Source organism: Macrobrachium rosenbergii, chromosome 41 (assembly GCF_040412425.1).
Source record: "Macrobrachium rosenbergii isolate ZJJX-2024 chromosome 41, ASM4041242v1, whole genome shotgun sequence".
Classification (NCBI taxonomy): Eukaryota; Metazoa; Arthropoda; class Malacostraca; order Decapoda; family Palaemonidae; genus Macrobrachium; species Macrobrachium rosenbergii.
This window is the reverse complement of record NC_089781.1, coordinates 9,489,190-9,510,380: the sequence shown is the minus strand read 5'-3', so window position 1 is coordinate 9,510,380 and position 21,191 is coordinate 9,489,190. Positions and strand designations below refer to the sequence as shown.

Sequence of the window (21,191 nt, the reverse complement as noted above, 5' to 3'; positions counted from 1 at the left end):
GTGAAACAGTGAGAATATTGTTCATTATTTAATTAAATTGTAATGAAATTAAACCACTTGCCGTAGATGTTTTGATGAGAATTTTCATGAATCGTGGTTGCACGATATAACACCCAACTTATTGTAATCATTTTTTTTTTTTTTTAGTTTAGTCGCGGGGCTACGAAAGTGTAATAAAAATTTGGTGCCGGAAAAATCTACGACTTTCTTAATCGGCGCTACCTTTGAAGCTTATGTAAATATATAATGACATTGTAATTTCTATAATATGCACCCTCCCTAACACCACTCCTAATATTTGTTGGTCACGCGCAGCAGAACTCTCTCCCTATATCTTTTGGAACACAGAAGGTCAGCTGCTGTTTGGCTTATTTATGTAATTATTTAGCGCTAAAACTGTAACTTAATGTTCTCTGAAAATGGTGTCATTAATACAGATAAATTAGAAACGGCTTCAGAATTACTCGAAAAGGAGATTTATAGTGAAAATATGGGTATAATTAAAAACAAAGTGGAGGATGACCGGCATTTAGACAGGTTGTGAAAAGTAAAGGTACTTATGTGGTTGCTATCAACAGACAGGGAGAATGAACTAACCTCCCATGCCTATCTCCCAGAATTATCATCGTTTGAACTTCTTAGCAATAATCAGTCTATACGAGTAAGTGCAGTCTTATTAGGTTCGCTTCCAAGAATTTAATAGTTAGATGCCATCGCACATCCGCCAATCCTGTTTATTTACTTTCATAAACAAGTAAAAAATGCGCCGAAGTTTCTTAGTCGCAATCGTGTTTTCTGTACAAGCGCTACAGCGATAATCAAGGCCACCGAAAATGGATCTATCTTACGGTGGTCTCTGTATAATGCTGTATGAGCCGCGGCCCATGAAACTTTACCCATGGCCGGGTGGTGGCCTATCCTATATCGTTGCCAGGAGCACGATTATGGTTAACTTTAACCTTAAGTAAAATAAAAACTACAGAGGCTAGCGGGCTGCAGTTTGGTATATTTGATGATTGGAGGGTGGATGATCAACATATCAATTTGGAGCCCTCTAGCCTCAGTAGTTTTTAAGATCTGAGGGCGGACAGAAAAAGTGCGGACGGAAAAAGTGCGAACAGAAAAAAGTGCAGACAGAATAAAGTGCGGACGGACAGACAAAGCCGGCACAATAGTTTTCTTTTACAGAAAACAAAAACGTATGATCTTTGTTATCTGCATCATCCATATCATTTTCCTATATCGGCGTTGATGATTATAGTTGTTACCACGCGTTTTCAGAAATAAGACACTCAATCAAGCATTCAGTCCTCTCCATGTTTCTGGGCAGTGTTTCCACAGCGTAAATGTGCACGAGGAGCTGTCTCATACAAGAGTCTGTAGTTACTTCAGTACTTAAAGCAAAAATGGGTTCAAAACTAATAATGCAGACTTGGTGTACAGTGCAAAATATTAGAAGAAATTAAATTTGTTTCTAATTCTAGTTCTGCTTTAAACATACGAGTGCAAAGTTAATGGCATGAAATGGTATCAAGTATAAAGGACCAGTCAGGCATTTAGTAACAGCACGATTATGCAGCACTGAAACAAATTCAAAGAATCTTTGCACTTTCAAAAACTTTTAGTTTCCTTGTAACGTATTATGAAAAGTGTATCACACTTATTGTTTTAATTCGAAGAGATAGGAACTATTACTCTTAATAGTTTAATTGCTTATAAGGACACTACACTAAAGTTTTGAAACAGAATTGCTGAATTTTGGGCCTCAAGGGCGGAATAGGGCTGTTTAGTTGGGGGAATAGTGTGGCAGTAAAGTGCCAAACACCAGCAGATCAAGGTATATAGGCACCGTTGTCTAAGGTAAAATGGCAAAGGTCTTCATACGGAGCACCTCCTCGGTGGTTTCGGTGTTCTCTCGTTCTTTCTACTCCTCAGGACACGGCATATGGCATCGGCTGGGACTTCATCTTGCCGGCTGACAGGAATGTTCACGGATTCGGTTGTTGTCGAGTTCATTTTCTTGACGGACGACTTTCTGTTTCTGCACTGACGATTTTCGGTTATACTGGCATTTAAAAGACCTCTGGTAGGTCAGGCCTTAGGGTCACTTTTGCGTTAATTTTGTCACGTCAGGGTCACAAGGCGTGACCCCGCCGCTTTGAAATTCCCAAAACAGGAGGCTAAGCAGTCACTGAAGTGGACCTTGTCATGCTTGCGCTTATTTTCAGGGTGCCATCCTTCTGCCAGGTATGTCCTCTCTGATGGCATCCTGCTAAGGGAAAAAATTATTTTGGAGTGATAAAAGCAAGATTGGTATGTAGCGGCTCAGGGGTCAGTGATCTTTCCAAAGCAATGTGCAGGCTACAAAGAAAGGGAATTTTGCTCAAAAGAAACTATAAAGGAGCCTAGGAGAACAATTAGGCCTGAGTCCTATTATTCCCTACCCCCGCCTTTTGTGATTCCTCCTCCCTTTACTAAATTTTACAATAAACACCTTCGTGTTCAGTACTAAGTTAACATAGTAAAATGAAATGCAAAATACGAGTCCTTTGAGCAAAATACAGGAATTTGTTACCGATGTTAAGCGTACATTAAGAGCCTCATATTACAAGTATGATGATATAGTTGACTTATAAGCTAATATGTTTCACTTTTAAAGTTATGAATGGGGAGGTATATATTATATATATATATATATATATATATATATATATATATATATATATATATATATATATATATATATATATATATATATATATATATATATATATATATATATATATATATATATATATATATATATATAATATAATATATATAGATATATATACATGTGTGCGTGCGTTGAAGGAGCTTTCACAATTTCTACAAAAAGCCTGATGGTCTTCAGACTAATTTTTTATACTCTATAGACACACTTTGCAATGGATTATTGACTTATAGAACTATCAGTATTTCTGGGTCTTTTGAAAGCCCAAAATAATTTTTCCATCATTTTATTCCGTAACCAAAGCCCCATCCACACTCCGATTTCCATTTCTGTGTGCTCTCGCGCGAGTGTTTTCAGGTGCTCTATTTATCGATTAGCAATGAGCAAAAGGCAGCAGCCGACATGAAAAGCCCAGGTGGTGGTCGTGTCCTTCTTTTTTTACCCTTCCCTCTCACCCTCTCCCTTCCCCCTCCCCTTCTCTTTCCTGTTCCGACACCCTTCAAAAGGTGTCATCACCTTGAAGGCTTGAGCGACGATTCCATCCCTCTCATTTATTCATGTGTTTTCTATATGAAGTTTGGATGTGCTTGCTCCTTCTCCTTTTCCTTCTCGGTCCCCTCCTCTCCGTCACACCCACTGCCTCCAAACCCCCACCCCCTCCCCCATCCCCCGCTTTTCTTCTTCCCCTTGAAAAGCGAAAGGATCGAGATTTTCCCCCAGCGTGTAATCATGACGAAACTTCTTTCAACTTCTTGATCTTTCACAGTTCAGTTTTTTGGATTTGTTCGTGTTTCAGAATGTTCCTTTGCGTGCGTGTTTTTTCTGTATACGTTAATTTTTCTGCACGCACACGAAATCTTATATACCAATTGAGCCCTATACGTGTCTGTGCGTGCTTCGTTTGTCACTTGAGAGATGTAGAGAGGAGTCCTAAACTAAAATGACAAAATAATATTGTTATGCTATGAACATGTCAAGAAGAGTTATGGCGCAAGTCCAGTTTCAACTAACAATAATAAAATAAGGCACGAGAGAGAGAGAGAGAGAGAGAGAGAGAGAGAGAGAGAGAGAGAGAGAGAGAGAGAGAGAGAAACGGATCATTGAAGAAATACAGGATGGTGTCCAGTGAAGAGAGGAAAATTTCAAGATCTAGTCTTTCCAAGCTGATGTAGGTCTGGTGAAACAATCCTTTTTAGACCTTGATACTTCTAAAGAACAGTTTTATTAACCAGCCACCAAAGGAAGCGGTAATAAGAAAGAGATTAGAGGAAAATCAAGCGTAATTTACTGTGATAAATTGCCAAGTATTGATAGACGATAAATTCCACACGATAAACAAAAAATTATTAATACTCAATTGATACATGATGATAAGAATGTTCTTATCCAAAACGGATAAAAAAAAGTTGTAAGAATTTAGATGGAAACAGGTACCACTACAATTTTCTTCAAACCATATACAGAATATCACGAGCCGCGAACCAGAGAATGTACTCGTACAACACAACTAGAAAACTAATAGATCTATTTCAGTGTAAAAGCTAAACTTTGGAAAGACTTTATTACGGAACAGTGTTTGATGCAGAGGAAGGTTCCTGGTAATGACGTAACTGACCTGAAAGTCAGAACAGAACGACCATTGATCACAAAATTTTAAGATCCCAAAGGCTGTGGTGGGCAGGAAATGAAGCTTTTATAAAGTTAAAATAGAAATATGCAGCTGGAAATGCAGGCTATAGAGAGTTTATGTGCATAGGATACGGAAGAGCCACACGATGACTGCGTTACGTCAGCGTAAGACAAAACAAAGTAAAGGCCGCGTAGAGTTGGCAATGGATTACATTACAGTGAGGCCCGAGACCTAATAAAGTGAGTCTGTGTTGTATGTATGTATGTATATATATATGTGTGTATATATATATATTCATATACATATATATGTATATGTTTTGTAGAAGACAGAATTTCTCTCCTAAGGTCATATTTGTGTACCTGAAGTTATCGAAAAAATAAATGCACTAAGCTGTCAGTGATCATGTATAATGGCCTGTGTAGAAGATATATTAAGCATAGATATAAAATAGTTACAGTTATGTATATATACATATACTGTATGTATGTATATATATACATATATATATAATGTATGTATGTATGTATATATAATATATATATATATATATATATGTGTGTGTGTGTATGTATATATATATATATATATATATATATATATATATATATATATATATATATATATATATATATATATATATATATATATATATATATATATTATATATATATATAAAAACTATAACTATTTTATATCTGTGCTTAATATATCTTCTACACAGGCCATCATACACTTTCATTGGCTACTCAGTGCATTTATATATTTATTTATTCATTTATTTTGGATAACGTCAAATACATAAGTGTGACCTTAGGAGAAAAGTTCTGTCTTCTATAAAATTCCGTTCTCTCTCTGAGAGAGAGAGAGAGAGAGAGAGAGAGAGAGAGAGAGAGAGAGAGAGAGAGTCGTTGCTTCTTAATTACCCGGAGTCATGCAGTGTGCCAACGATACAGAGATGCCACTCAAAAGCAGTGTCATCAAAAGAATGATTTTCCCCTTTTTTTACGAGAAGGGAACGCATGATGACATTTCGATATCAGCAGCACCAGCAGCAGCATCCATTCGAGGCACATTGCATCTACCGAAACAGCTGCAGCAACAACGCCAGTATTGGTTCCTGAAATTGCAGGTGACTCTTCACACCTGGAGAATGGTCATTACGAGCCAGCGTAAAGGGACCCTTTTTTTGTTCAGTAATTTAATTCTTAAAGGAAGACTAAGTGTAAAACTGTAATGATGAGTTTTACGTCTTATCCTCAGCTGTAAGTGAAATTGTTAAATCACTCGAGATTAAAAAAAAAAAATGGTGCTACTTTGGCTTGTTATCTGCCCGTCACCTATTTCGAGGTGCTAGTACTAAACACCATATGGTAAGTGTAAAGTAAACGGCCGCACGAAGATGTTTATTAATAAAAATTTGTCGACCACACAATATAGAAATGGGCGTATATAATACTTTGATCCCGAGGGGCTAGTACTAAACACGGCGTCCCAAGGAGCTTCCACCATGTTTAGTACTAGCACCTCGGAGTAGATGACGCACGGATGACAAGCCAAAGTAGCACCGAAAAAGTTTAGGGCAGGACGGTGGATATGCTTTACCATAGTGCTCGGAAAGCGAGAGTAAGGTTTCAGCAAGAGCAGCATATCAAAAGAATAATAACCTCCTCCAGCTAATGTTATCTAAACACGTAGGAGGTTCTTTATCGATATATCATCCACAAGCTGTTTATACCTCTTGTTCCTGTTCTCCTCCAGCTGGTTTTCCATTTTTCTTTCCTAAAGGACAATGATCTTCCTCGGCTCAACTGGCAAATACATCATCACCTCAGGTGATGAATCTGTTGACACCTTTTATTATTTCCCTGAGCAGTTGGTTTCGCTCTTGATGTTTCTTGGCACCTTCCCATATCCTTTCACATCATAAAAAAAAAAAATATCTAAGTTACTTTCTACGAATTCCCAGCAGTGATTTCAAACTAACATTAACTCACAAAACATCCGTACAATTTGATAAAAAACATTAAATCATTTACATCGCACAATCAAATTATTAGGGCGATGGCTGTGAAAAGAGTCTAATTGTTTACAAAAACCTAGATATACAGTACAACAAAAGTCAATCATTACTTTTAAAAAAAATGTTCATTTTCATGCATTTCATTTGTCTCTGTTGTGCAAATTATTTTACTTTACGGTTTGCTGGAAAGGAAGCGAAAAGTAACACGTTATAGTCTCAGTGACTAATTGAATTCGTCTGGTTAGTGATCTTGGAAGTGGGATTTGAAACTGCTTAATAATTGCTGCACTTCGAAGTTCAGTGCTCAAGGACAAACCTGTTTTATCTTGAAGCGATACTTGCTTCTTTGTGACATTTACAGCATAATTTTCCCAAGAAAATTTACGAAGCATTCAAAATACGATCAAGTTCAAGCGTGAACCCAAATGAAGGTGGTTTTGGCGAGTGATCCTGAAATTGAACCACGCCCTCAACGCAAAACAGCTAATAAAGAAAACGGAGTGTGGTATAACTTGAGTATAATGTGCAGGTGCTTTTCCTTTCGGTGAAATGAAAAAGCACAGTTTCAAAAAACTAAATAGGGGGTGGGGTTGGGGGAGTAGGAGGAGAGATGTTCTCGGACGAGGATGCAGTCTGTTGTCGGCAGAATGAGTATTTCGAAGAACTGTCGAATGTAGAGGGTAGAGGAGAGGCTGCTGATCAGAGTGATGCAAGGGTGGAAGGGCTTATTATAAATATTAGAATGCTTGTTTAAGTGAAGGTTTAGGATGTAAAGAGGGAAGACCAGAGGATGAAGAATGAAGTTATACCAGGAGTTGATAAGAATACATGTGGAAATGATGCTACTATAAAAAAAAATTATTTTTATCGCTAGGTGAGTAAAAACTAACGAATAATGGGTGAAAGTAGTGTCACATTTTATAGACAGAATTTGCCAGTCTTTATGTAGCGCTAATTTTCTTAATGTCCAAGTCCTTCCAGTTGTGTTCTTGAAAAAGCTGATCCTCAAATTTTTGCCCTTACCAGCAACTTCACAGTGCTTCCAGACCTCGGAATACTACTTTTTTCTCCAAAAGTTCTCTTTCTGCCGCCTCCTGAATACAAATGCTTTGGGTCCTGGTCGTTTCGGCTGTAAGTCATTTAGGACGTAACATCCAAACTGGCAAACGGCCGAAATGGGTGTATATAATACTTAGATCCCCGAGGGGCTAGTACTAAACACGGCGTCCCAAGGAGCTTCCGCCATATCTTACGGCTTAAACTTCATATGGCCTAAAGTTGTGACGGCCTAACAGGTTCACTGCCGAAAATAATAGGACCTAATCGTCCCGAACTGCTTTGAACGCTTCTCTTCCTCTGTCCCGTTCTACAGAGCTTTGTGGAAATTATGGAGCCTATAGTCGAGTTTGCACTTTCTAACACTTTTCATATATGACCGAGAGGCTGGGTATCCCTCTTTGTTCTGGACACAAATGTGTTATTTTAAAACGGCTTGTTCCTTGAAGTGACTTCTTCCATTCTCGGCTGAGTAATTTCATTATTCCGCTTTCCTCGTTTCCTAAATGATCTAGAAAGAGTAACAGATAATGCAGATAAAGTTCTAGAAACGTTATATGTATGTTTTGGATGCACCAAGTTCAGGACTGTTTCATAGTATCCTTTTGTCACTTCTTTCAAATAAACACCATATTCTTTGGAAGCTAATTCATTTTTTAGTCAATGGCCCCTGTGGGCTTGTTCTATATGAATAGGGTTCCTGCTCTGAATAATAATAATAATAATAATAATAATAATAATAATAATAATAATAATAATAATAATAATAATCCTGTTTTCCACTTGATACAAACACCATCTTTTCATTTGCCAAGTAACTGAATTTTCGCGTTTTTATCGGTAATGGAATGCTCAAGTTTTTTCTTGACATACTGATGAAACGGCTACTTTTTTTTTCCCTGTGAGCGGCTTGTTTTCGTCTTAACTTCGTTCAGATGGAATCTGTTTTCGAAGATCCAGTCGTAGCAGATTAATTAACCGATTCCGGCCAAAGGGTGTCGCAAGCTGCGTCGTTCGCTATCGATTGATTTATGGTCTCTGTAGACACATGTAGTCGCATCACGCGTGAATTTTTTTTTTCTCTTTTTTTTTTTTTGCCAGGAAACTATGCAACACATGTCCGTATTTCCGGAGTGTGTTCAGCCCCCAACATACCCGGTCCCGAACTTTCCCCGCGAGTAAATATCCAACTTTTGTACTACACGAAACTTTTCCGCTGTTGTTTAGCTTAGTATGTGTTTCCGAATTCAGATTCGTTTGTTCGGACTTTCCAGACTTTCCAGACTTTCCAGCTCTCAAACATTTTTGGGGGGGAGAACTCAACATTAAGTCAGAATGCCAGGTCACGGGATGGGTAGACTGCGCCTTTGTTCTTTAAAAAAAAATTCCTTTTTTTTTTTTACTCTAGACAATATATCAAGTACAAGGAAAAAATCCGTAACGTATAATTTGATCCAGTCTAGTTTTTCTAAAAACAGGGTCGTAATAATTTGTGAAGAGAAGATGCGAGTGTGTCCTTCTTAGAGAACCTAAAAATCTTGATGTATGAGCGCAACATTGGAATATCTTTTCATTGATGATATTTTAAATTTCACAAATCAAGTGCTATTTAGAGGCTCTTGCAAAGCGGGATGCTTTTATTTAACAAATATACTCGTAACGAAGGTTTCAAAATCTCTACGTCTGTATTAAAATACGCCGAATAAGAGTAAATAAAAGAAGAAAGTTTTAACTCTAAGAAAGCACGTGACCTGAATCATGGAGGTGTCTAACTGTAGAAATAATTCCCAAGATATAGAATCTAATAATAACATTCAGCTGAAGCGTGCATTTTCATAGCTACGTTTTGGCTATTTAGATCACTATTATTGTTGAGAAGTTTCTAAAAGGATACTCATAGCATTGCCACATTACCAAATAATCTATATTATGGCGTCGATGACCTTTGTAATTGTACCGCCATCAAAGCATTCAGTCAGTAATAGGTAAATTAATGCCAGAAGTGCCCTTTCACGGTCAACTCCATAGGGGGCTAGTGCCGTCAGTCCACCTCATGCGATGCACTGTAGGCATTACTTAGGGTCCTTTGCAGCGAGCCTTCGGCCCCTAGCTGCAACCCATTTCGTTCCTTTTACTGTACCTCCTTTCATATTCTCTTTCTTCCATCTGACTCTCCACCCTCTCCTAACAATTAATTCATAGTGCAACTGCGAGGTTTTCCTCCTGTTACCCCTTTCAACCTTCTTACTGTTAATTTCCGTTTCAAAGCTGAATGACCTCATAGGTCCCAGTGCTTGGCCTTTGGCCTAAATTCTATATTCAATTCAATTTAGTCCTCTCACAGGCAGAGAATAAAACGGATAAGCAAAGTTTAGCGAAGTAAGGTCAGACGTAGTATATACTATATATATATAATTTAGGTCAAGATTTTTAGTGAAATGTTTCTCTGGAATATGCTATGATGAAAAGGTATTCGCTTACATACATCTTCAAGAGATTTCGCAAGGGAACCTAGAGAAGTTTTTAGAAGTCCAGGGACTAGGAGTGTAAAAAGAAAGAATAACTCATTCAGTTTACATGAACACTGTACCTACTCTAACGTGCAGTTGAGTTTTGAATAATAATGTCACAAGATATTATTTTAGTTATTTGTCTTCATCGTTTGCTTGCACTTAAAGTACCAGCGCTTCGTATTCTAGCCAAACTTGCGATACAAATAAATGTGCAGAAAAGGAAGAAATAAATTCAGCTTTCCTAAATTCTATCCGAGTCTAATCCATGACTTACTTTCAGAGAGTTAATGGCAGTGGATGTTCAGCCGGTCGCGCCATTTTCTATCATTATTATCACTGATTACTAATAACCTGATAACACGTGCAGAGCAAGTTTCGGCACACGAGGATTCGGGGCATCTAAAGAAGTCAGTAACCTGACAGGTTAGAGACGCCCTTGAATAATCGCTGGTTATTCCTATGTGATTGTTGCTATTAGGAATTTGCCCTGATTCTCTAGATTTTTTTTTTCAGAAGTAAAGAAACCTATCTGATATATTCTTGGGGCTCGTTGTGATAAAATAAAACTAGTTCCATCGGGTACAATTACCTTTTGGAAGTGGTTCTTGATAATCATCCTATTTTACGCATGTGTATATTGTCCATTCAGTAATAGAAAGCTTGACCTTTAAGCTTCTTTTTATACTTGTATGAATTTATATACTTAGACGCAGTTTACTAATCTGTGGAAGTACAGTACGAACTCTGAAAATAATTCTTTTAGTTTATTTATTTGTTTGGTCTTGCGGAATCTCACTCTTCCTTTCAAGCTCAGTTCAGACTAGACCAGTTGCAATTTTGCCTGAAGTTTTTCAAGCTATTCCCTCTTTTTTTTTCCGGAGGAAATAAAACTCATACAAGGTAAAATTGCCAGAGAGAGTGAAGGGCTGGGGAAACGAGAGAGAGAGAGAGAGAGAGAGAGAGAGAGAGAGAGAGAGAGAGAGAGAGCAGGCAGAAAGGGAACTGAGTACACGTGGTTCACATGCAGTTGCGAACTGCTTCGTCATCTCGGGTTACCGCAAATTCAAAAACAAAAAAACTAGCAGACAGATTCAGAAGGCTGTCGACTTTTCTTGACAACCGCAGTCATTTATTGTTTTGTTTAATTTGCGTGCCTCCTCCTCAAGTTCATTCCGTATCATAAAAACCTCTCCTTCGTGCTCTTTTACTTTTTCATAGCAGACGCCGAGTCGTCAGTTTGTACCATGAATGAGTTGTGACTCGTAAAAAAATGTTTAGAAAAGTCTTGAAGACTGAAAATAATTCTTTTATTCCATCGGAGGCGAGAGATGCCCTTTGAAAAAAACTAAGGGTATGACATTGTTGTGGGAAAACAGACAGAGGAAGTTCTGGAAATCAAAGTTGAGAATTTGAAATAGCTACTGAATCAGCCAGTTCGAACGTTTCTAATCTCGATATTATTTGTATGGGAAGGTGTGGCCATACGGGCATTACAGTGGAAGAAAATTTGCCACAAAGCTTCCTAAATAAGGGAACACTATTACCAATAATTATATAAATATTTAAGCATCCTTGGTAAAGGAAACATAATAGACCTAATTTGAAGAATGCTTGGCAATTCGAACGGTTGGTCTAAAAAAAAAGTTAAGTATATCTTAGTTTAACCAGACCACTGAGCTGATTAACAGCTCTCCTAGGGCTAGCCCGAAGGATTAGACTTGATTAGACTTATTTTACGTGGCTAAGAACCAGTTGGTTACCTAGCAACGGGACCTACAGCTTATTGTGGAATCCGAACCACATTTTGACGAGAAACGAATTTCTATCACCAGAAATAAATTCCACTAATTCTTCACTGGCCGGACGGAGACTCGAACGCTGGGCCAACAGCGTGCTAACCGAGAGCTCTAGCCACCCCTCCACAGAAGAACTGCGTCTAACACGATTAAAATCATTCTAACGTGTAAAAAGCTGATAGACAAGACAAGTTGAATTTCACGGTCGTTAAGCAAAATACTGGAATTTTAAGACAGTAAAAGCAGAAGTACAAAGTATTTTGGAGGCAAACGACATTTCTTGTTTTTTAGCCCCTCGTAAAATTGCCATTAAGTTTAGAAGTGGCAAGAGGCCAGTATGGTAGTTGTAGTCGCCACAATAATTTTTGAAAAAATTATGATCATGATGATTATCATTTCTGTTGTTTTTCAGTTACGTCATTTTTCCATTCATCGTAGCCTATTCTGTACAAATGGAGTAAATCCGTGTCAGAGTATGAAAATAAATCTTTGACAAATCAGCTTTATGTATTCCTTGTTGCTAGAATGGTACTTACATTGACTTCAGTTCCATAAATGTGTAGTATGAATATAGTGAGGTGTTCTATGATCTTTAAATTGAACTGGCAAAAATCCAGGGAATGTACATTGAATTCTTTTGTTGAATTTCCAGACACCAGTTTCGAAGACAACGCTCCGGATATCGTTCAAGATAGCGTTCTGCGGACGGGATCAATTGAGAGTCTAAGATTTTCAAAGGTCTGCCGAAGTCTTTGTACCGTAACCAAATGGCTCTTCTCTTCTTTTTTCACTCCTGGATGCCAGATTTTTTGTCCTAAGACTTATCAATGAGTTTTTTTTCTGTCATAACGTTTAAGACAGGCCATAATTATAAGCAGATAGGACGTGTTGTCATCTTTTACAACGTGAATTATGGAAGCATTTTGGTAAAAAAAAAAAAAATAGGTTACGATCATAAGATGAAACGCCACACCCACAACTCCTACGTGGTCGGTTTGTCAGCAAAAAAAAAAAAACATGCAATGGCCTTGTAGAGAGTTAACATTTCGAATAGTGACCAGTCATGCGCCAGTCATGCTTAGGTCATTTACTGAAATGTTGTTGTCAAAAATGTACTTTAGGTCCTTGACTGCATTTTTCAATAATTGCTCTAGATTTTCGAACCTGTGATTATTTTCGTTTAGAAAACATAGTTTAGTAAATGTAGAACTATTGCGTCCTTACCTTTTGTCACGTAACAGGAACAGGAAAGTTTTTCATGTAATTATTATTATTATTATTATTATTATTATTATTATTATTATTATTATTATTATTATTATTATTATTAATGGACGCTTGTTTTCATGGACAAACCAAACTACATTTACTTGAGTAATAAGATTTGCAGAATACCCATTTAAAAAAAAATTGAGAAGCTTAATACGTATGAAGTTAACAGCCACTAATTAAATGAGTAATTTGAAGCTAAGTTTGGCAGCTGCTAAATAAATTGATAATTAAAATGGAAGTTGTGTCTGATTTTTAACAAGCAAGGTAACTCAAACCACAGACTACTCTCCCACAGCCCATGGTCTAGAACATTGGTCAGATGGTGTGAAGGATCTCAAGGTGACCCAGCAGTCAAAGCAAATAACCGCTCAGTTACTCCCCCTCTCCCTCTTCCCTCCCCCATGAAAAAAAAAATCGAAAAAAGTGGGTGCTGTGTGACCCAAGTTTCTTGGTAACCTATAAATTAGACCTGCGTAAAAATAAACAGCTTTTTTTTCCAGTAAATAGGCTTTCGTCGTTACGTGCCAGAGAACAGAGAGAAAATTTCTTTCGGTCTCGTGCTTAAGCAACATAGACTAGATGAAAGGGAGAGTATTAGTGGAATGTTAAAGAAAGTAAAGGGGAAAAAATCGCGGGAAACGTAGAAAGAGTCAGTTGTCTGCTGTGAAAAGAAAGATGATACATAAAAGAAGAAAACGGTTATAAAAATTTTTTTTCAAAAGAGAACTATTTCAATAAAACACCTTGCAATAAAAGAAGTAAATTCGTACTTTTTAATCCTATGAAAACCTATAAAGAAACAAAAGTGGAAATATAATCATCAGTCCGAACTTGAAGTAACATCAAATATTTTACTGAAAGCCCTGAGACGAATAATCATTGGTAAATAATGAAAGAGTAAAATTTGATATATGGGGGACGATGTTCGTGAAAAATTGCGAATGAAATGACAAAGTGGAACTAAAATAGGAAGAATCAGAACACAAGGACCTGTTTTGTACCAGAGTCAGTCTATAAAATATGAAAATTTAAACAAGAAGAGTTTGCCTTAAGTACAGTGATAGTGTAAGAAAAAACATAAGAAGGATCGGGAAAAATAATAATTGAAGAATGAGAAGAGTCAGTGATACTTTTAAGAGTGTTTATGAAGAAAGGGAAATAATATTTAAAAGAAGGAACCATGGTATTTAATCATAAGAAATGATGAGGGTAAATGCACTTGAGAAAAGGAGGGTTGGTCCGAATAATTTTTTTTTTTTTTCATTAAGGGAGGAAGGAAAAATAAAGCTATAAATAGTGAGCGTTGCCCATCTAAATAGGAAGAAGCCAGAGGGAACGGATGAAAGTAAAATGCAAAAAACAATCCAGGTGGGGCCCAAAGGACACAGCAAAGAACCTGTAGAAGAACTAGCAGTGATTCGCTCACGGCACGCAAAAGGCGTTACTCCCCTAGGAGTGGAATACCATTATTAAATCCGATGATATGGCGAATAGCTGGGATGGTCTTCGTACTTTTTACTGAGAGTTATGTAAATAATGACTTGATATTATATAATATTATGAGGATCTCGCTCAGGTTCAGAATAGTTGCAAAGGACTGAAGCCTCGGCAGTCGATATGACAGTCGTATCATCATAGTCCTCTTTTAGTTTTTTGAAGAAGAAAACTGAGATGGCTTTGTCTGTCCGTCCGCACTTTTTCTGTCCGCCCTCAGATCTTAAAAACTACTGAGGCTAGAGGGCTGCAAATTGGTATGTTGATCATCCACACTCCAATCATCAAACATAACAAATTGCATCCCTCTAACCTCAGTAGTATTTATTTTATTTCAGGTTAAAGTTAGCCATAATCGTGCTTCTGGCAACTACATAGGATAGGCCACCACAGGGCTGTAAATAAAGTTTCGTGGGCCGCGGCTCATACAGCATTACACCGAGACCACTGAAAGATAGATCTATTTTTGGTGGCCTTGATTATACTTCGGCGCATTTTTTACTTGTTTTATTTAAGGTAAAAGTCACCATAATCGTGAGTCTGGCACCGCTATAGGTGCCAACAACAAAGGCAATGTGGTTGAAAGTTTCCCGGGCCGCGGCACATACAGCATTATCGGGACCACTGAAAGATTTTCGGTGGCCTTGGCCTTATACGTTGTAAAGAAAACTCTATTGCGCCGAAGAAACTTCAGCGCATTTTTTACTTGTTTTTTCTTGATGTTAATCGCCTCGGAGTTGTTTTCTTGCTTCTTCATATAAACGTATTTTGAAGCTACCTGTTTTACGTTATTCTCAAAAAAATACTTTTAGAGAATCGAATGATCAACTAAAATCATCACTGGAAAAAATTTGGAACCCACAAACAAAGCAAGCGCAGAAGTCACTTCAATTCAAGACACAAAAGGGGCTACTGTCCTCTCTCTCTCTCTCTCTCTCTCTCTCTCTCTCTCTCTCTCTCTCTCTCTCTCATTGGGTCAGTGAAGGGAATCCAAAACCACTGAGGCAATTAAAACACTCCCAAGTTAATTCTTCTGCAATCCCTTAATGAAATCCTTCCTGTAAGAGGATTCCATTTTGTCTATATACGCTCCAATCCTTAGTAATTAAGATGACATTATTTCTTCTAGACTTCAGTCATTTTTCCATTTAATTGATAATATGTTTATAATTGATAATATTGCCTTTCATATTCAATTTCATCGATAGCGCTATTTTTGGGTCTAGTTATTCGCCAAGCACTTCTGGAGTGCTTAAGATAAAGTAAGTTCCAGGTAGCGTTGCCTTAAAAAAAAATACAGGCTGCCAAACTGTTCCATGATTGTCATGCTAATACCAAATTGTTACGAAGCGGTTTCTTAGCCTCTCATATCGCGGTGTACCATATTGAATAACTCCTACCATGAAAATGCTCTTTAGTTTAGAAATTGAGCCACTTAAATTTAGGTATGTCCAATTCTTTCGTTTCCATATCAGGGAGAAGGACTTTGGGAACCCTGCTCTTCTGAGTTTATACATAGGATTTTTTCTTTTTCTTTAATTTACTTTAGTTACATCAACTATTCTTTGGCCAAATTCTTTGGAACCCATCCATACTATTGAAATAAATACACACACACACATATATATATATATATATATATATATATATATATATATATATATATATATATATATATATATATATATATATATATATATATATATATATATATATATGTCTCCTAACAGAGGGTGGCTTCACGGAAAATACAAAACAATGGTCTCTGCTACATTTATAATTTAATTGCTCAGTTCCAAATTCAGAAAATTTCAGCATTAGCCTCTTAATAGACCTGCAGAGAAAGCCCATTAGCAGAGCTTTGAATCCATTAAAAAGACCACGCCATTCCCATCTGTCTTGAATGCATTCCCTGGCATTTATAAGGCATCTATTGCAGTAGTTATCCAAATTCAGACTGTCTAAATTTCAGCCCGCATCCTCTTTCTCCGTCCACCTGACACGATTTATACACTTTTCATTCTTCCCACATGACCAAACCATCTCAAAACAGTCAGATTCATCTTTTTACCACTATAGTAATCACCCTTTCGATCTTTATCATTATTGTGGCTCTACAGTTTCTCCATCCATTGGAACCACTAACTATCGACTCCAACTGTCTAAATCTTTTTGCCCCCACCCTATTCTGTGACTCGCCTCTTCTTTCATCCTACCAACATCAGTGTACTTTCAAATACCTGTAAATATCATCTACTTCTATTCATCCACCATTCATTGGTCCTCCTTCATCATAAACGTATTCTTAAGTCATATACTTTCAACAGCTTTACTCTTATGTACAATATATTTTCAGTTTTCTCCTCTTGTAAACATTTTGAACCTCCTGAATTAAATTCTCGAGTTCCCCTCCACTATCCCAGATCAGTACTGTATGTTTTGCAAGCATAAATCGATCGATTCACAACTCACTTTCTCATCATCCCTCAACTTTTCACCTACATCTGTCCTTTCCAAACCTCCCGCATTGCCCCATCCTTGGAAGTACTAGTGGCTTGGGATACTATAGCCGATTCACGATTCTTGGGCCTAAGAGACGTTTGTTTGGCGGCCTCTGATTGGCTGGTACTGGGAGGTATGCAGCTCGCTCAGTGTTTCATTTTAACGTCTGTAGCTCAGAAAACTTGAAATATCTTTATATTTCTTTATTTATCTCACGTTTTACACAAGATAGGAAAGTTTTGGTCATACCATAGGATTCTGTATTGATTTTACAACTAAATCATGATTTCTTAAATCAGTAATATAAAACACAAAGGAATTACAACGAGTAAAAGTGAAGAGAGAAGCATTTCATTCTTTATACTGTTTTTACATATCGTCGGATTTTGCATCATTCATGTGATCAAGATAAAATAAAACTTGTGTTTTCATACAAAAAATTCACCCTGAATACGCTGGTTATTTCAGATTTTAGATGCGTGTGATATGTGAAGAGAAAATGAAGAATATGTCTTATTATGTTGCATCCTTTCTTGACTCAGCTTGGCAGTAGAAACCGAGAGACGGTGATTTGCAAAGCTGAGGCGCCGTTGATAGTTGCCAGTTAGCAATATGAGAAGTTAACAGTTTCGACAATATTTACCGTATTATTATGTCTACATTTTCTGTAAATAAAGGCATAGAATTCCCATTATGAATGTCGAACTTTTTCACTCCAGTATCATATAATTATGTCCGTACGTCTGGACATATCTGATAAGAAAAAAATTAATAATCATATGGATGCATCTGGATGTGTTGTCTTCAATTTAGGCTAGGTGAGAAATTTGCATACTGTAGGCTACATGATAAATAACAGGCCTGCACAGTTATCAAATATAACATGTATATAGAGGAATAAACGTTCTGGTGTAAGAGCAGCTCAAACAAATTCTGAAAAAGACAGAATTCTATATTCGTTACATCGAGAATAGATTTTATGGTAAGAAATAAAAAGATGTACTTTCGTTCATTGAATGAACATATAAAAACCATCAGCTTTTCGTGTTATTGACCAAAGAAGCAAGCGGCCATAATAATGAACTCATAATTATTTAGCCTGTTATTTATCATGTAGCCTACAGAATGCAAATTTCTCATCTAGACTAAATTGAAGCCAACACAACCAGATGCATCCATATGATTATTCATTTTTTCTTATCAGATATGTCCAGACATACGGGCATATATGATATTGGAGTGAAAAAGTTCGACAGTCATAATGTGAATTCTATGCATTTATGTACAGAAAATGTAATGACATAATAATACGGTAAATATTGTCGAAACTCCAAACTTCTCATATCGCTAATTGGCAACTGTCAACGGCGCCTCAACGCTCTCGCTGTTTGCAGATCACCGTCTCTCGGCACTACTGCCAAACTGAGTCAAGTACGGATGCTACATAATACGACATATTCTTCATTTTCTCTTCACATATCACACGCATCTGAAAGCATCAGCGTATTCATGGTGAATTTATTGTATGAAAACACTAGTTTTATTTTATCTTGATCGCATCAATGATGCAAAATCCGACGATATGTAAAAACAGGTATAAAGAATGAAATGCTTCTCTCTTCACTTCTACTCGTTGTACGAGTAATTCCTTTGTGTTTTATCTTACTGGTTTCAGAAAATCACGATTTAGTTGTACAATTAATACCGAATCCTATGGTATGATCAGAACTTTCCTATCTTGTGTAAAACGTGAGATAAATTAAGAAATATAAACATATTGCTAGTTTTCTGAGCTAGAAACGTTAAAATCAAACTGAGCGAGCTGCAGACCTCCAGGTACCAGCTAATCAGAGGCCGCCAAACAAACGTCTCGTAGGCCCAAGAATCTACCTTAAGTGAATCGGCTCTAATATACCCTATAACAAATATCTAATCAGACCATTGAAGGAATCCCTCTGCATTGATCCCTCAGGAAGTCCCAGTGACTTCGGATAGCAAAGCACTGTGTTTTGAAGCACAGGAACGTAGAATTGAGAGTTGAGAACCCTTTGATGGGAGGCAATGATCCTTGAATAGCAGATGAGCTTCCATACCTAAGGGATATCGCGTTGAGATTGCTTAATTTTTCCTTCCAGTGTTGCTTCTTAGTCGATGGAAATATTTGCTTAATGAATGGAATGCTTTTGAGGATGCATGTTATAGCTATATGAAAACCACATGCTTGGCATTTTGTTAGTGGAGAGAGAGTTTATCTTAAATGCGTGTGGCCGTAATCATGAAGGAGGGGAGGGAAGGGGGAGGGGGGCGCTGGCGTTCATTCAAACGCACAACGAAAAATGCGATATTAAAAGAATCACTTACCTTACCTATCACGAGCAGCCGATCCCCTCCAAAACAAAAATACAGACGCACACAAAAATAAAAACATATTTGAATATCGGACCAAAGCTGTCATTTTGACACAAAAACAAAGGAAAAAAAGAGAGACAAGTTATTGTGTTGTTTCGCGCCTGTATATGCGAACTTCAAAGGTCGCTCTAAATTCGACCAAAGGGGGCAACACCGTTTGATTGAATCTCTTTTGAATTGGGGGACGCCTTTGCCAGCGATCGTTGTTATTTGGTGCCCTAATTCCGTTTATTAACGCCCCGATGTCGATGGCACTGCTTGTTGCCCTGTTGCCGGCCTCACTTCGCTATTGTAAGCTTGCTCTGGTCAAAACGCCGTCTTTGGTTGCCTATAGAATGACAACATTTCCTTTTTTATAGATTTGGGTGTACATACATGGATACACTCATAGATATATCTGTTCATTTAAAGCATTCCATCTCTTCAGTACCCTATTTCCAACTCTCAAGCTTTGCATCCATTGTTTTATCGACATTTTATCTCTTCTTATAGACACCTGTTTTGACGTTGTTCCTGTCAGCGATTTACCCAAATCCTATTTCCCCTTTCCCTGGCCTCGTGGTGTGCGAATTTTATCAACTGCTCATTCTGCGTATTCGTTTCGAAAAGAGGAAACTCTTTTGATAGCTTTCACGACTTGAGAATCTTTTCATCTGCTAATGTCAGTGTCTATCATAGTTTTCTTGCATTGGTCCTTTCAGGAAATTGATTGTGATGATTATCCCAATTTTTTTAGAATATTTTCTTATCTCTATGTCAACTTGACCTTTACTTTTGCTTCCTTGCTATAAATATGGTATTCATTTCTATGTGATGTGATCTTGAAATGCTTGAAAGCAGTCTTTAGGTTGATATGATAACCCTTATGAAGGTTACAATATTAAACGTAGTTTTTTTGTAGTGGACTTGACCGCTTTTTGTCCATTTCACCTAAATCTCTTCGATTATCAGGATATTACCGTACTGTTTCATTTGGCATGGTATTTATGACTGCCATAGTTCACTGTTTTAAAGTATCTCCGGATTGTGTCCACCCTCATGAGCTTCTTCTGGGCGAACTATTTTGCATATGATTCAGACTATTTTTTCAATAGAGGTAGAGAAAGAAGTAGCACAGAAAGGTGAATGTGCTTTGAGTGCTTGGAGACTTTGACCTTGGGGAACATTGTGTCTGTGATGTGTGAATATGCAGTTCAAATTGGGCATGAAAAAGACGTAAATGACTTAGAAAGGAGAGTAATAGCCAAGTTCACAGCAGGAAGTCGAGAATAATTCGAGGGATATTTACAAAGCTCGGTATCCCTACGGGATAATCTTTGTGAATTTTATATTTACAATCTATGAATAACACATGGAATTAAGAAGACTGGAAATGTTTGAATTCGAGACAGAAGTTTTTCAACAACCAAATCCAGCGCTGCGGATATTTTCAGCTCCTTCATATCAAGTAAGACGTTTCATTCTTCTTCATTACGCTGGGAAGGAAATTCGAGATATGAAAATGAAACCTGGTGCTTACCAGATGACAGTGAATCATAGTGCTTGCTCAAAACGAAGTATCCAATGTAAGGAGCAGGAGCGGCGTAATTATTGTGCAAGAGATAGAATACCAAAATGTATTTTATTATTGTTGTGGATTTTCATTGACAAGCTAATTAAAAAGTCAACTGCATTTTAAATCTAATGAAGTATAAGAATTTGACAATTTGATGAGCTTTAGTTTTGTTATCACAATTACTGAGTGCTTCTAAATATTATCTATACTACTAAGAAGGCAGCTTAG

At 37.2% G+C, this 21,191-nt stretch overlaps 1 protein-coding gene across 1 annotated transcript in view; it reads left to right on the top strand.

The window, feature by feature from the left end:
* Fbxo42 (F-box protein 42) overlaps window positions 1-21,191 on the top strand; it is a 224,233-nt gene that overhangs the window by 146,231 nt on the left and 56,811 nt on the right. The window lies entirely within an intron of this gene.